Source organism: Diadema antillarum, unplaced genomic scaffold (genome assembly GCF_040938485.1).
Source record: "Diadema antillarum isolate AM-2024a unplaced genomic scaffold, OU_Dant_1.0 scf00000112, whole genome shotgun sequence".
In the NCBI taxonomy this organism is placed as follows: domain Eukaryota; kingdom Metazoa; phylum Echinodermata; class Echinoidea; order Diadematoida; family Diadematidae; genus Diadema; species Diadema antillarum.
In genome coordinates this window covers 1,524,013-1,541,329 of record NW_027271001.1, presented here as the reverse complement: position 1 = coordinate 1,541,329, position 17,317 = coordinate 1,524,013, and positions in this window count along the sequence as shown.

Here is a 17,317-nt window from a genome sequence, read left to right as displayed (position 1 = left end):
AACCGTTGCCATGGTAACCACAATTTTACCAAAACCTTGCAGATCGAATAACTTTTCCATCACTCAAGCAATTAAAGTCAAATTTAGTATGTATCATAATCTAGGAGTGTAGTTTTGCAAGATACCAATGTGTTAGTTTAAGGAAAATGTGTTGCCGGGGTCATCCCACGAGACCGACACCCACGAGTCATACGGTCCACGAGACCGACATAAAAAATAGGTCCATGAGTCATACAGCCCATGAGTTATACGGCTCACGAGTCATACAGCCCATGAGTTATACGGCTCACGAGTCATACAGCCAATGACTTCGACACAAGGCACAAAAGGCTCACGAGACCGACACTAAGCAAAGAAAGCCCAGGAGACCGACACTCCACAATTAAGGCTCACGAGACCGACAGTACGCAAAAGAGGCTCATGAGACCGACACTAGGCAAAGAAAGCACTCGAGACCGACACTAGGCAAAGAAGGCTCACGAGACCGACACTAGGCAAAGAAAGCGCACGAGACCGACTCTAGGCAAAGAAGGCTCACGAGACCGACAGGATGAACAGCGCCATCTACATGTCAATTACCTGTATAGGGTGTTCCATTACGAGGAAAATTACATACTGGCGGGTGCAATTTCGTACGCGGCTGTCGAGCGAGAGATTGTAACTAACTAATAACAGCACTATCTACGTACTAAAATATTAAAATGAACAGTCCTCTTCATGGAACCCCCCCCCCCCCAAAAAAAAAAAATGTACGAAAAAATGATAGAGGACAAGAACGATGAATTATTTAGTTCTAGATGCCATCGTGCTATATTTAACAGGCTTTCCTAATTTCTAATTAGACGGTGAACAGGATCTAAGTTCTTTTTTCTCCCTTTTCTTTCTCGCGTCACAAGTTAAGTAGGCCTTATTATATATCCTATCTGCCTGCTTATACCCGCCTTAATAGAGTTCAATTTGTGATTTTCTCTTTAACTATAACGCATGAAATTCAACGGATGAAAAAAAAAATTTAATCGCAGCGATTCACTTCAATTTCAGTGGCTTGTGTTTGTAAAGTTATTATTCTCAAAACGGTACATTTTTATGAAATAGAAAAGTACTTTCATGGATGCATCTCCTTTTTCCGAATTCTTAACGCTGACTCAATTGACGATTACATTATTTTCTGTGAATTTACGCTTTTTCAACCCCTTTGCAGATGACTAGCCCCCCAATATCATGTAAAGCATGTGTGCACTGCACGGCCGTAATAAGGCAAAACAACGTAACTCAGAATACCATGTTCTGAGAAAAACGAGTTTGAAAATTCAATTGGTTCCCATTTTTCCGTCATACGAGTAAAATACTTTTGAAGCAGCGAAGTTTGTTAGGCATTAATAAAGAATATCTCGGGAAAATTTAAGTAAAATAGGACTTCCCGTTTTAGAGTAATTGTCATGTTTAGAATAGATACAGCACTTTACCGAATCACAGTACTGTGCTGATAAGTAATTCTAGTTTGCCAAAAGAGCGTATCCTCACTTACGTTGTGCGAGAATCCTCACGCGGCAACATATCAATTAGGCAAAAGAACGTATCCTGACTTACGGCGCGTAAGCATTCTCCCCCGAAGCCACTTCAGTATGCCAAAAGAACGTATCTTGACTTACAAATATCTGTGCCTAAACCCTTTCATCAATGTAATTAGGCAGAATGACGTATCCCGACTCAATGGCAATAATCTCTATCATTTATTTACTTTGACAATTTTGTTAACTGGATGATAAAAGTCCCGTTATATGTTTTTAAATATATATTATGAATAGTAAAACACAGTAACTTGCAAAATTATCGATGCAATTTAACATTTTCATTTTTTTTCTGGAAACTTACCAAGTAAATATACTAAAATGTAATTAGTTGTTATATACCAATTACCGTAAATTTTTGTTTTACTTCATTTGCATAACAGTTTATTGAGATGTCCATTCTTTTTTATTATCTTTAAGTGTTTGTTTTTTTTTATCCCTTGATGTAAGATTTTTCATTGGGAACATAATCATATTTGGTTTATCATTCATGTTGATTTCACAAAAACGACGAGTTTGGGTAAAGTCTGTAAAATGGATTTCATTACACTTCTTATGCCATGTAACACAATTAAGATGAACTTGAAATATGTATAATTTTTAGCATGACAATGCATGAGTAGCAACCATTATGACTGTATGAGAAGTGGCAAAAAAAAAATAAAATGGGTATAAAAAAAGAATTCTATAGACACCTGTACATACACTTCGTTTCAAAGACACATACACGCTTTTATGTGTTAATATTGAGACTCCTGTTTTAATTTCTATCTTTTCTTTTATTTATTCAACGATTTCCATTGAGATGAAAGGATTTTAACAGAGAGTAATATTGTGTACTTTGTTTATCGCTATAAGTTGTTAATGTTTGGTTGATTGCATGAATTGTATCCGTAAGGTTAAAACTCCTAATGATAACATGGTTCAATTCTTTGAACAACAACAATTAAATAACAACGATTTATCAGGTACTTATGAATCCAGGTTTTAATGTTGTTAGGTGTAAATTGACCACACACACACACACACACACACACATGCACACAAACAACCAAGCAAGTACAAAACCACACAAAACACACACACACACACACACACACACACCGCAGACTTGTCAGAGGTGCAAACATTCTCTCAGTAGAATAACTTTGAGATAGACATGACAGAAACGTAGATGCAGAGACTAATTTACATCTTCTGAAAGGTTTTATAGGGAAAAATGTAAGTACATCTGTTTCTCAAGGACAACAGCATTACATAAATCATTAGATTATTTGCAAGTCTTAAAAATATGAAATAGATATCTACGCTTTCTTTTTACAATTAAAGAGAGAGTTTGATATGCCATTATGCTTTTAGTACATTAAAAGCAAATCAGCAGTAACTAAACATTATCATGATGGTAAATAAGAAATAGAAAAAAAAATGTAATTTACTTCCCGAGTAAGTACCACAGTTGAACTAAACCCTGGGAACAAAAATTTTCAATTTCAATAGAACAGAACATGATTGTGTGTTTGTTTTTTTTCCTGGAGATTAGCTATACTATTACCATATCTCAGACCTTCGAATCAATTTTTACCTTGGAAGATCAGAACATCTACAAATTACAAATTATAAATTGCACACATAACATTTTTAATCCTTACTGTTGTTGAAGAGTAGTAAGAAGTAAATACTTGAGTAAAGAACAATAAATTAGGCAGCTGAAACGAAGGGAAAAATTTGCAACAGTATTCACTTTAAACATATTTCAATAAACACATCTTATCACAACAGTGATTTGCTGTGCTGCAATACATCTGCGTTGTCTGAGAGCTCCCGGAGGGATTAGGCCCAAAACAAATCAAAATTATGCAGGAAATAAGGTTTCTATTTCCCTGGTTTTCTGAAATATGTTGACATGTTTCAATCGACATGATATTGATTTTCAGGGAAAGCATTTACAACAATATTTGATATGAACAAGTGATAGTTCTACCTAAGTTGATAGTCATCATTTCAAAGGACAATGAGGCCTTATCATCCTTTTTTTTTTTCGAAATAGAATCTTTAGTTTCAAGTCAATATAAAAACAAATCTTTCTTGTGCCTTCATAACGTGAGAATAGTCATTAACACTTCACAGTTGAGTTTTGCGAGTTCTTAATTTAACTGTGAAAAATTTACCTGATCCTATATAAACAATCCGACTGTTATAATTTTTCTTCTAGAGTTGACTGATCTTGTGCACATTCCACTCCATCTTTCATGAGATTCTGACGGGCGTGCAAAGCTGTTCTGAAATTTGTCCAGTTGCTCTTTTCTACGCTTTTGAACTGCTCGGTAGACCACTGCAGGAAAATGTAAAAGAAACGGAAGAGAATAATGAACACAAAATAAGGCACTCTGCATTTTCCATAAAAGACAGCTAGTGAATTTCAACTCTGTTTTAGTTATATTATGTGATTAAATTCTTCATTAGACATGGTTGTGTGTAACAAATCCTCTCTCACAGACCCCCCCCCCCTCAAAAAAAAAGAAGCAAAGAAAATGAGAATGAGTATTTATGAAACACACTCACAATATCTATTATTCAACATCATACAAATAACCCCTTGAGGATGTACAAGGCTGTGTGTTTGTTCTGAGAGAGAATGGTAATTATTTCATCAGTTTTCATTTAATATTATTATTTTCTATCGCTAAGGAATGAACTGTGAAATGCGGTATTCTCAAATTATCAGAAAGTCATCATCATGGATTCTGCCTTTTCTTTTTTTAAAATAATTTTTCCAAATGCCGGCTTGTGTCGCAGTGATAATGACAAAACTTGGGTTCATTTCTTCCCCCTTCTTTTACGTTTTTGTTTTTTTTTTGTATGAATTAATAGGTGATTATTCAACTAGTACCTTTTATTGTACTTGATACACTGCATTCCTTTTCTGTGCTGGTCTAGGCTGGCGGTTGGTGTGGACACTGAAAAGAGAGACAAGGAAATATATATTTCAACACGAATGTTAATATTATCTGAAGTAGACGATTGGGTCTTAATATTTGAACTTTCCATAGTATTCAAAACCACCTAACTTCAGAATAAATGTTTGAATTCCATGAGCTTTTGCCCTCAACATTTTTATGGGGGAGGGTGGAACTTATAGCATGTATAGGATCTACCATGGCTACAATGCATTATATTGTATCGAAATGAAAAAAAAAAATGTTTTAAAGAATATGTACAGCTGACTAAAGTTGCACAAAGAATAAAAGAATAAATAAATCAGGCCTCCATAGTGAGCAGGTACAGAGTACCATTAAATATGACTATTTTTTAGGCTTATTTTAAGTGCGTAGATTCCTGTATGTATGAAAACGCCACAATCACATTCTTCATCCTTTCAAGGAATAACAAACAAGATCTAAGACTACTTGTGTTTAACCAAAGATGTATACCAAACATTATTTTTTTGTCCTTACTTTTCTTGCCAAAGTAATGATGTTAATGACATTATTAGAACATATCGTCTGCCATCAGTTCATGTTGCCACTGATGACTAAATGGAATTCATCAGTATCAAGCTTTATCGTCATTAGCTTGAAGTCGAGTCTACTGTTTACTATAAAGCTGTTACTTTTTTATACTTTTAGACGAAAACTGAATTTGAGGTAGACGACGTCAAGTCGAATGATGTCGATGATTATAACAGTATTTTGGGGTCCACTTAATTTATTTGCGCATAGGTAAATTTCTTTTGAGAGTCACTACTTGATCTACTAGACCACTAGTTTAGTACGAGTATCCTACATTTACATTGTCCTTATTACATTAGTAGAACCACAACCACAACCACACCAATGAGCCACGTTTTGCCAAGCCCACCGAAAGGAAAGGCTGTCATACTCATACATAGCTCTAAGTTTGCTCTTTATTTTCATAGCTTGCTGTGTTTTTGTTTATTTATTTTTACTCATTGTTTTCTTAAATGTTAGTGAAAACTATTATCGAAAGTACTGGACCCTACACTAGCATAGCGTACTGTCGTCCACTCTGTACAGCCCAATCGCCGTACTTCGCACGGCGACTGGTCGGGCTAGATCAAACTTAGACCTGACAAATAAATAAATAAAACTTACCGTTGTTACCGCTGATTTTCTTTGTGGTGGCATTAACTGGTCAGGAGAATGTCCATTCCATAGCTGCAAAACAGAACAATGGCCATTACTTCATGGTTCACAGTGCAGCAAAGCTTGCCTGCCAGTCAACCAGAGAGTACTCTGCTGCACCCAGCTGCTGCCAGCTGTAAGTAATACCTGTCGCAACCGGCGCGGCAGCAGCGGCGGCACAACATTCACTGCCGCGGCTGAAATGGATCTGCAGCGCGTAGCCGTATGTATTACACATAGAGTTATGCAGTGTAGCGTGTGTTGTGATGGCCACGATGTTGATACGTTGTTTTGCCGTGCTGACTGTAGCGCGCATGGCCCTGATTTTATACAGCAAAGCGCTGTATGATGACATACGTTCTTTTGGCGTCGCAATTTCTTTCTTTTTTCTTGAGAAACCACCATGAAAAAACAGTGTATGTAAAGATACGTTCATTTGCCGTAACAGCGAAAATGCTTTCTTTGTCATTTCTATACGTATCTCAGGTTACGTTGTTTTGCCTAGCTGGAAACGGCAAAGTTGTGAAAAAAGTGTGTGAGATACGCTTTTTATCTCTGAAATGGTAAACATTTGAGAATTGAGACATTCACCATTAAAAAGAGCGCATTTTATTTAGGAGCCATATGCTCATAACTCAAAATGCCCAAATTTTGAGTTACGTTCCTTTGCCTTATCACGGCCGTGCAACATTGACCATTTTGTGAATAATTTTCTTGTAGTGAACTTCATTTCATACCTGGGTATTTTTGTAGTTGGTTGATTTGAATGTCCACATCATTTTATTTATTTTTTTCTAAGTAGGTGTATACCGGTGTGGGATTTGTAGATAGGGGAACGAGGGTCTTTTGGCATTTTCGAAAGTATAATGTTGAATCATCTCATGCACTTTTACTGAATTTTGTTTATATTTTCACAAACACTCACATACGCAAACACAATTAAAGATCTTTAACCGTTCAGGGGGTGAGGGTGGGCAATTAACAGAGTAATACCCTATATCAACTCTCCTTTTCTATCTCTAGTTGTACCTTATTTATGCCATTACTTGGACACCCTATACAATTAATTGGACTGTAGGTGGCGCTGTTCATTCTGTCGGTCTCGTGGGCCTTCTTTGCCTAGAGTCGGTCTCGTGAGCCTATTCTGCCTATTGTCGGTCTCGTGAGCCTTTTTGCCTAGTGTCGGTCTCGTTAGCCTTTTAAGCGTAATGTCGGTCTCGTGGGCTGTCTTTCCTTAGTGTCGGTCTCGTGAGCCGTTTGTGCGTAGTGTCGAACTCATGGGCTGTATACCTCGTGGGCTTATTCTACTTGATGTCGAACTCATGGGCTTTATTTACTCAGTGTCGAACTGGTGGGCTGTATAACTAGTGGGCTGTATGACTTGTGAGCTGTACGACTCGTGGGCTGTATAACTTGTGAGCTGTATGACTTGTGGGCTGTATGACTCGTGGGTGTCGGTCTCCTGACGTGCACCCGTGTTGCCATGGTAACCACTCATCTTTTTATCAAAATAAACCATTCAAGCTATGAAGGTTAAATTTGGTGTGTATGATGGTCTTTAAGTGTAGTGATGATGGGGGAAAGCATGTTTCCATTTGCTGTAAGTTTTATACTCAGTGTCAACTCTGTACATAATTGTACAGCAAACTAAAATTATTCTGTTTCCAATCGGACAAATGCACAAACTTGGTATCAACGTCCATGCCCCCATGACATCACATACTATAAAGCGACACTGGGGGCGGGGGTATTAATTACCTTTAGTGATAATTCTAGTTATTTATATAAGTACTTTAGCAATGATTAACAGACGAGATCACAACCAGAATTTAGGACCCCGTTTATAGTGAGGGAAAAGGCCGGGCTCGGCCGCGGCCGAGCCGGCCTTCATTACTTTGTAAACGCGCAAAAGGCCAAATGCGGGGCAAAATCGGCCGCGCATTTGTCCAGGCTCTGGAGGTAGTCTCGGCCGCGGCTCGAAAACTGGGCCAAATGTCGGCACCAAATTTACTCTGGCTTCGAGACCCTCTGCCCGTGCTATTTAGCTATTCAGGATATTAACCCCCTCAACGTCAAAAACTAGTATAGTTAAAGGTGGTTTTGTCCTGCAAAGGATTTTTCTTTCGACAAAGGCCTTTGCCGAACGGCGACCTCGCCGCCATGGAATCCAGTTGGCAAAGGGACTGGAAACCAGACTATACCAAATTGCGTTTGTCTACAAGCAGAGCGCCCCCACGATAATATATTGAAAGGTTTGAATTAAATGCCCGGGCCGAGCCCGGCACTGTAAACGGACAGAATTGCGGGGCTCGGCCCGCAATTCAGGCCCGCAATTCAGGCCGGGCTCGGACGGGGCTCGGCCGCGGCTCGGCTCGGCTCAGCCCCGCACTGTAAACGGGGTCCTGGATCACTGATCCGCAAGGCATGACAAAATGCGGCAGAGACTGCCTCTAGAGCTTGGCACTAATGCGCGGCCGATTTTGGCCCCGCATTTGGCCTTTTGCGCGTTCACAGTAAACTGTGAAATGAAGGCCGGACTCGGCCGCGGTCAAGCCCGGCCTTTTCACTCACTGTAAACGGGGTCCAGGTGATCTAACTTTGTGTAAACCTTTAATGAAAGCAGACAGGCCTCTCGTTTTCCTTTTCCCTTCTACTATCCTACCCTTCTATCTCTACGCAAGTCATCCCTCCCTCATATTTTTCAAATATGTATTATGTACGAGTGCTGCCTGTAAATAAAGCTATATGTGTGGCACCAAAAACTATAGATGGAATTTATACTTGAGAGGGGCAATTCCTCGAAAAATGTTACTTTTCCTAAAAATCCTAAACCTACAATAATTTAAAATATATATAAGCTACAGGGACAAATTTAGTATCAAATGCTAGAACTTGTCAAGTTCTTTCATTTGAGTGGTATATTGATACAATTGAAGTGCATCTAGGCATTCTTTTCTTCAAAAAACCCATTTTGGGGTAAAAGTTTTGATAACTTTTGTTAAAACATACAATCTTTGACTCTCATTATTCCATATTCAGCAACACTTCAGCATTTGTTTCAAAGAGGTTTATGGTTAAGAATGAACCCAAAACACTAATATTAGCCTTGTCTGAGATTCGAACTCTTTAAGAATATGAATATTGGGACTTTAAAAAGTGGACAAAATTGTAATGTCCGTAACGCTACATTTGTGAACCTGTAGAGTAAATGCTGAATGTGTTGTACACAGTTATCGATCTAAAAGTTAAACAGGACCTGAGCATTCATTTCAGAAGAAAATTCCTTTTACTTGATGCTCTGATTCATAAATTTCTCAACATATCCACATTGAGGTAAATAATCGTGTCCAAAAAATGTAATGTCCGTAACGGCAAGCATTTTGTGTAATATCTACCAAATGATTTGTAATAACTGATCAAAACTCTGACTGTTAACATTTCAGGACGACTGGGTTAGAATAAACCACGAATGGATTAAGAATGATTATGCTTAGTTGTTGAAATAAGCCCACAAAGTCACAAAACAAAATTCTCTAAATGTAATGTCCGTACACTGGAATTGCCCATTGGTTTTACAACTACGTGAGGTGGACCAGCCGGAGCCCCTTCACACTGTATAATACCAAAGAAACCAGAATGATCATCTGATGAATTATTAAAAAAAAAAATGTCTAGCCAGCTTGCTGAGAATTCTGATACCCTCTCCTATATTCTCCTTTCATATTTCAGCTTAAGGTATGTACATGTAACTGATATTATCATTATTTTGTTTAAAACACTTCCATAGCCCAAATTTTTCCGGGGTTCGCATTCGAATTGTATTCAACCCACAGTGCATTACATTTTTCTCTGAAAGGACTCTTACAATAATTACGATTATAATACACAACGTATATTCATACGATCACTATTTATTTTTTTTCAGCCACAATTACCAATCTGCCTGTACGTCCTTTATCGATTTGTCGTGGCTGCCTACTTCCTCTCGACTTTGATTACTTTCTACGTACTCATGGGAATGTTTGTGGGCCCGAAGTTCCTCATTTATTTCGTCATTTGGAAGTTTCTCACCGCCACAAGCTATGTTTGTTTTGCGTTCTTGAATGCTGCATTGGACTTTAGGAGGGGCAGGATAAATGCAACGCTTGAAGGTACAATTATGTAAGGTTGGAGTCGAAAGGGGGTAGGGAAGGGGGACGCTAATACAAATACCAACGACATGGTATCAAAAGAATAGACAGATGTATTCATCTGTTGATGATTTGATTCTCCTCAAAGGCTATCCATGTCAGGTTGTAGAAACTTACGTGAGACTTTTCCATGCTTTACCCCCCGACAAAGCTTTATTTCGAGACACACTTTCGCAATGTGATGATTTCATTAATTTCATAGAATTTATGAAACTTATGCTGCACTCATGGTCTTTTTAATGATATTCTCTATCGGGATTTTATTCGATATCGACTCAGTTTCAAAATGAAACTAGTACATGTATGAGCAAAAATGAGCAGCTGTATTTTTTAAACTAATTTGCTGCTGAATCACATTCATTTTTAACATGAAATATGTATATCATGTATATCAAAGTGATAGAAAATTTTGCTCAATTCTCATGACAGCAAAAAAAACCCCAAATAAGTTATTTTGATCAACTTGATTGAAATAATGAATATCTGTTTCCCTTACACTTGGGAACATGGCATTTCACCGAAACTAAAGTAAACTACAGTGCACTCCCGTTACAACACTGCAAAAAGTCCGGTGTTAAATAGTGAACACCGAGCTGGTGTTAAATTTTCGGTGCTCATTTATGGTGTTAAATTAACACCCCCGGGTGTCATTTCCAAATTTTAAACTGTTTTTTGAAGAGTTTCTTAGTAACTGCACTTCTTGTTGATTTTTAATTTAAACAAGACGATCAAGAATTTTACATTAAAATACTAGATTTTTGAAAAAATGTGAAAATAAATTTACACCAAAGTAACACCAGCTGGTGTGGTCCCTTATTGAAGCTGGACGGGTGTTAAACCATTGATATTAACACCAACAAATATCAAATCAACACCATGTGGTGTCATTTTTTAATTAACACCAGTACAGTGTCAAAATAACACCAGGTACAGTGTCAAATTAACACCACGCAGTGTCAGGTGAACACTTTTCAACACCATCACAGTGCATTTTTAACACCTGTGGGTGTGGTCCTTTATTGAAGTTTGATCGGTGTTAGATTTAACATCCGTGGTGTTAAATCTAACACCCATGTTTTTACAGTGAACGAACACGGTTATAACGAAATTTCGTTACAACGAAGTAAAACTTCTGGTCCCAAAATTATCGCTATTAAAGTCTATGGTACACAATTCGCTTATAACGAACAAGTCTTTTCCGAGTGCCACTGACAAAGAAAAGCAAGAGAAATGTGCTCGGTTATAACGAAAAGCGGATCGCTTTCGAGAATAAGTAGCGGAACAAGCATCTATAGCGTCTCTGCATGGGCGAACGCTTGACACCACTGTTTGTTCGCTCCGTGTGTCACGCACAGTTTCCGAGGGGAACTTGCGTTATTGTAATACAATAATCTGAAATTAGATAAGGTTCGTTTTATTGTTCCAAAGATTCTTTATTACGAAACACACAGATTCCGATACACCTAAATGTCCGTTAGTTCGGAAATGAAATAGGGTTTGTTATTACGAACATTTTAGCGTTATTCCAAAGGTTCGTTATTGATAAGGTTCGTTAATACAACAATGAAATTTATGGTTCTTATTACGACGGTTCGTTTGTAATAAAATAATAGGAATTCCAAACGTTCATTACTCGGAATATTGAAAAAAAAAACTTCGTCAATCCAGAAGTGAAAGAGGTGAGTCCACAAACAAAACTTCAGAATGACAAACCTTACAATCGTCTTAAGATAACCGAACTTTCAAAATAAGTTTTCTTTTTTCTTTTTTTATTAACAAACTTTCTTTGGAATAACAAACCTTATTTCATTTTCGGATTAAAAAACCTTCGGAACAACGAACCTTCGGAATAGTGAACCTTTCTCATTTTCTGATTGACAAACCTTCGGAATGAAGAACCTCATTTCATTTTCCGATCAACTGAACAATATATTTCTATCTAAATTATGAACTTTCGGAATAACGAATCTTCGGAAGAGCGAATCTTCAGATGAAGGAACCTTCGAAATCCCGGGAATGGCGCAACTTCGGAATAAGGAGCCTTCGGAGTAACTTTAGCAAGAAACGACCTTTGGAATAGCGAATCCTAAACCATCATTTTCTATGCATGTGTACCAACAAAAACAACTTGATGTTCTCTTTTAAATGTAATATTTAATCGAAATTAAAAAGGTACCATCCCATTTCACATATAGCTTTCCAGTGTATGATGGGTATTTAACAAACAGAATACATGTATGATATGCTTGGTTTCCTTGTTTTCGTTATATACTGTATTTGTTCGTTATAACGAAAGAAAACTGCCGGTCCCGAGCATTTCGTTATAACGGGAGTGCACTCTATGATATTTCATGAATAATGAAAACAAATACAATGCATTACCATGCTTTTCAACCAATCTGTATTGCAATGGTCTATTATAAATCTGTTGTGTACACGTGTATGGGAAGAAAACAAAATATGATTGCAGTAAATTCTGTCACAGATTTTACCCTTCCTCACGTACTCAAGGATTCAAATTTTTACCGCGTTTCTCACAAAATCAGACACGTTCAAGAATGTTGGACCATGCAGCGAATATTATTCAAATTGTAAACATTGTCTCTCATACAGAATACCTCCTTTCTCTATCAACATTACGATCGAATTTGAAAATTAAAATGAAGCAATGCTATACCTTTTTGGGGGGCGGGGGTAGAAATTATTTGGAGGAAAATTTTTAATCAAGTGGTTTTTTTTTTTGGTTTTTTTTTCATATGCATGTCCACAAAAGTTGTACGAACACAGAAAAGGGTAATTGATCATCTATGTTTTTGTTGCTTCCCACTACATAATTGATTCTTGCTTCGTAAGACATTATGAAAACATATCTTTCTCTCTTAAACACCTTTCTTTCAGACAAATTTCGGTACCAGACTCAATGGTTTCTCTTGAACGTCACCGCCGTTAATTGCATCATCGATTCCATATTTCACTGGTGGTACAGGTTCCATACAGGAATTGTGGAGCATGACGCGGTAACCAACCTGTTTATAGTCAGCTGCCTTGACTTACCCATTGCAGTCTGTCTGATTGACATCTTCCTCACCCTTATCGTCGTCCGCTTCGTACACGTTGTCTACCCACTGTCGTGCCTGATCGTGTACTTGCTCTTCACTGTCATCTGCTTGGCGGCTGGGGGAAAGAATTCTTTGAGAAACTTTTACATGTTTGCCTTTCTCGACTTCAAAAACCAACCCGGCATAGCGGCCGCAACCACGGTGGGTGCGACCTTTGCAGCTCTGCTCGCTCAGGCCACTTTGAAAGGATTGTACGCCCTCCGTGTCCGATGTATGGATAGTAGAAGAACAGAAGCAGCTCACCTTACAGAGGAGATGTCAGCCGTCGAGCTCGAATCAGTGGCCGCGGAGTTTAGAGCCGTATGAAAGAGTGCGGCCTGTTCGGTTTTCGGTTTTATAAGAAGAAGTCCCCCCCCCCCCCCAAAAAAAAAAAAAAAAAAAACCAACAACAACAACAACAACAACAACAAAAACAACAAACAAACTAAAATTCAGACAAAGAGAAAAATATTCCCTACAGAATGATACAAAAATGGCAAAAATCGGATACGAAATAAGTAATATATTACATTTCGAAATGTTCACATTTTTTTTCAGAAAAAATGTCTTGAACAGAGCTCACAAACGGTCCAGGTACCGTTTATTTGTCACGAGTGCGAATGCGATGCAATATTCTTAATTCAAAACTTTAAAAGCATATGCACAAAAATATTTGAGGGAAGGTAATTTCTGTGTACATACAGATGATACAGTGAAAATTATCAATAAAATAAAGCCCGGCTGAAGTCAACCAACAGACATTTTATCTGCATGGCGCATTTTTTTTTTTTTTTTTTTTTTGGTCATCAGGTAATCGTTATAGGTCCTTTGCATGGCGCCCATTGTCAGCAGTAAGTCAAACTCTTATTTTATCACTGATCTCTATACAAGGTATGTGTCACCAAGATAGTGTGTTGTCCCTTCGTGAGATTATCGCTCCTTTCATTTGTACGCTTTCTCTTTTTTTTTTCTTTCCTGAACGTGCTTACTGCCGTAAATTTCTTTTTATTGAAGGGGTGGTGAAGTTCCGGTTAAGACGGGGTTTAAGGTTTCCGATATTTTTCTATGATGATTTTTTTAAGGTAATGAGAAAATGTTATGCAAAGAATTTAAACGTTATTTCTTTAAAAGAAGTAAAATTGTAACTAAGTTGAATTGTTTTTACAGTTGAGAATTTATCTATCCCGTCTCTATATTGTGTGCACTTTTTAAAAAATCATAGCATGATTAATTTCAGGGAATTATTACATTTGTTGACGCTGCAGCATTTTGAGGAAATTAATAATTGTATATTAATAACAGAAATTATGTGAACCCAAAATGTAGAACTCCGTTCCTGCTGAATGAAAAAAAAAACAGTATTTAGTTTTGACACGTTCAATTTAGGTTTTGTTTTTGTTTTCAATATTGATATTACTATTAATATCGTTACCATAAGAAAAAAATTAAACACAATGGATAACCTTGCTTTCAGGTCCAGTGATTGTCATTATCTTGTCGTTCTCCAAACTGTACACGGATCTTATTCTATTAAGTTGTATCTGACATGCTGGTTGCACTTTGTCTTCCTATAGGCTCATGACCCTTTTGTCCCGTGTTGTTTATTTGCTTGGGTTTACATTGTTGTTTGAACTTTGTCTTCGTTCGTGTCTGTGTGTGTGTGTTTGTGTGTATGTGTGCATGTCTCTGTGTGCGTGTGTCTGTGTCATCTTGTAGCATTGCTTTACTTGTACCTATTTCTCTTTTCTCTTCGTTTATATGGATACATACGCATTCGGTATATGATATACGACCTTTTTTTTCGTTTTTAGTCAGGGAACTTGCTACATGTAAAAGCTCAACTTTTTTATTTGCAAGTTCCATATATTCCTTTATACTACTTATTGCTATTACAACTCACAGTGATTTCATGAACATCAAAATATTTGTATAGGCCCTATTACTTGTACGACAATTATATGCATGTATGTGCAGGTAGGCCTATTATACGTTTTATGCTTCTATGCTATTGTATGTATTTGTGTTTACTTTATACATGAACCAGTTCATTCTCTTGTACAAAATTTCAGTGTTATTTTGCCCAATTTTGTATTATTAGGATGTGAAAATAAAATTAAACAAAATATTTACAGTATAAATTCATGACAATCACAAAATTGTCATTGCTCAGTTTCAGTTTGCACGTATATATACGAATGTGAGTATGAGGGTGGAGGGAGAATGGATGTATAAGGATTATTTTCATATAAGTGATATGCCTGAAGACTTTGACAGCGAGAGGAGGCAACTCCTTTGGTGCTTATTTGAGATATTTGCAGCTTGACGAAGGTGCTGAAAAGCAAAGGCGAGTCTATAATAAAATTGAATATTTCCAATCGCTGCAGCTCAAAGAATATTCCTTGTTACGTAACAACTGAGGTATTACTGAAAAACTCTTATTTTGCTCTGATGATGAACTCACTGTAGAATGTTTGGAAAGGTCGCTTGAGTGATTTTGCTTTCCACCATGACCGATCGATGCCCATCACAGGATAATACTGAAGGCAAAATACGTACAAATTTTCTGTCAATGATAACTTAATAGTATCTTTGGCAGACAATGGATGTGTCCTAAACAGAAAACTGTGCCTACTGATTACTTTACTGATTAGTTTACTGACTTCCAACGTTCTCTGTGTGGGAAAATAAAGCTGTGCCTCATACCAAGGAACAGCAACAGCATATTTTATGTCGTGATTACAGAAATAGCAGCTGTTGAATTGAACTGAAAATTGAAGTGAATTAATTTCTCATATTTCACAACAAAACTAAATGCGAAGCATATCACTTGACAAAAGGTTATCAAAATCATGAGATTACAATTCGAAACATGGCTACAAAAAAAAAATGCGATGATATACGAGCAAAGAAATAACACGAAATAATAGACGAAACCACGGTTTTGGTCCACTCCGAATAGGTGTGTGAATGGAATACTTCGAGACCAATTAAAAACATTACTTGTAGGTACATGTACTTGGTGGCTTATATGATTAAACATTTTCTAATGTGTTTCATAGAATAGATAACAAAAAGCAAGATACGTCATGAGAATAAGGATACGAAATGTATTCAGATATTGATAGTGAACGACAAACTTACAGACGGAAAATAAAGAAAGGTACCATGCTCACTTCAGCTAATATAGAAGATAGCTCTTTGGACTCAGAATTGTAAAAAAAAAAAAGGACATTAACCAAACTGAATTTCAATGTGCCAGTTAGCTAAAGGATAATGAACGCCTTATTCCCATAGTATGTAGCGGATGTCAAAATTCATTGTCGTACGTTTTTAACACCAAAGAATTTACTTTGCTCTTAAAGATAGGGAGGGGGTGACTTACGATAAGTAAAATCCCAGATAAAAGAACCATGATACTGGACTTCATTGTGTGTTTATTTGTGCGAGTTTTTAGAAGAGAACATAAAAAAAACGTTGTTGTTTATTGACAATTGATTTCCCTTTAAAATCATGACACTATTTTCCAGGTATTTAAAAACCAATGAAAAGGCTTTAAAACATATTTGCATTGGCCATTCGTAAAGTATTGGTGAGAATGTGACAGTAACGATTATATTTGTTGTTATTCAAAGGGGGGATAATAGGATTATTGTCTATGTATGTATAATATATATCCATGAATATGATATATCTTTACAAATCTAAGTCTTCGATTAATGCAGCTTAAAAGCGGTTTTAATATCCATGGAGATTTCAGCATTCTTCTGAACTTTGATCGAGACACAGTTAGTGAGGGAAAAGTAGTATCATAGTGAAACAAAATATTATGATGTATCAATAAAAATATTTAGTATCTTTCAAAATGGACAATCATGTAACGTGTTTATTTCTCTTCAAATATCTTAAGATTACTTTGGATCAATCTTATGAAGCAAATCTATAAATTTCACAAAATTTTATTTTACTGAGAACATAGTGAGAACATAGCATGCTTTTATTTCAATGTCAATTTCAATTCATTTACTTTTACTCTTCTTTAACCAACAAAACATAACATAATTTATCAGGAATTATATCATAAACATTCAACATTGCAAAGGATAAATGATACAAATAAACATAGAACTGCATACTGGCAAAAATACAAAATTATGCTCCAGTTGAGAAAAAAAAAATAGAAGTCCACTGTAAAGCAAGCTTGCATATTGTGAACCACACACAAAAAGTTATCATGAAATACTTATTTTTAAAAGATTTAGCACAAATATACTTGAAAACAGGATGGAACAAAACAGGAGAAACACAACAACATGACA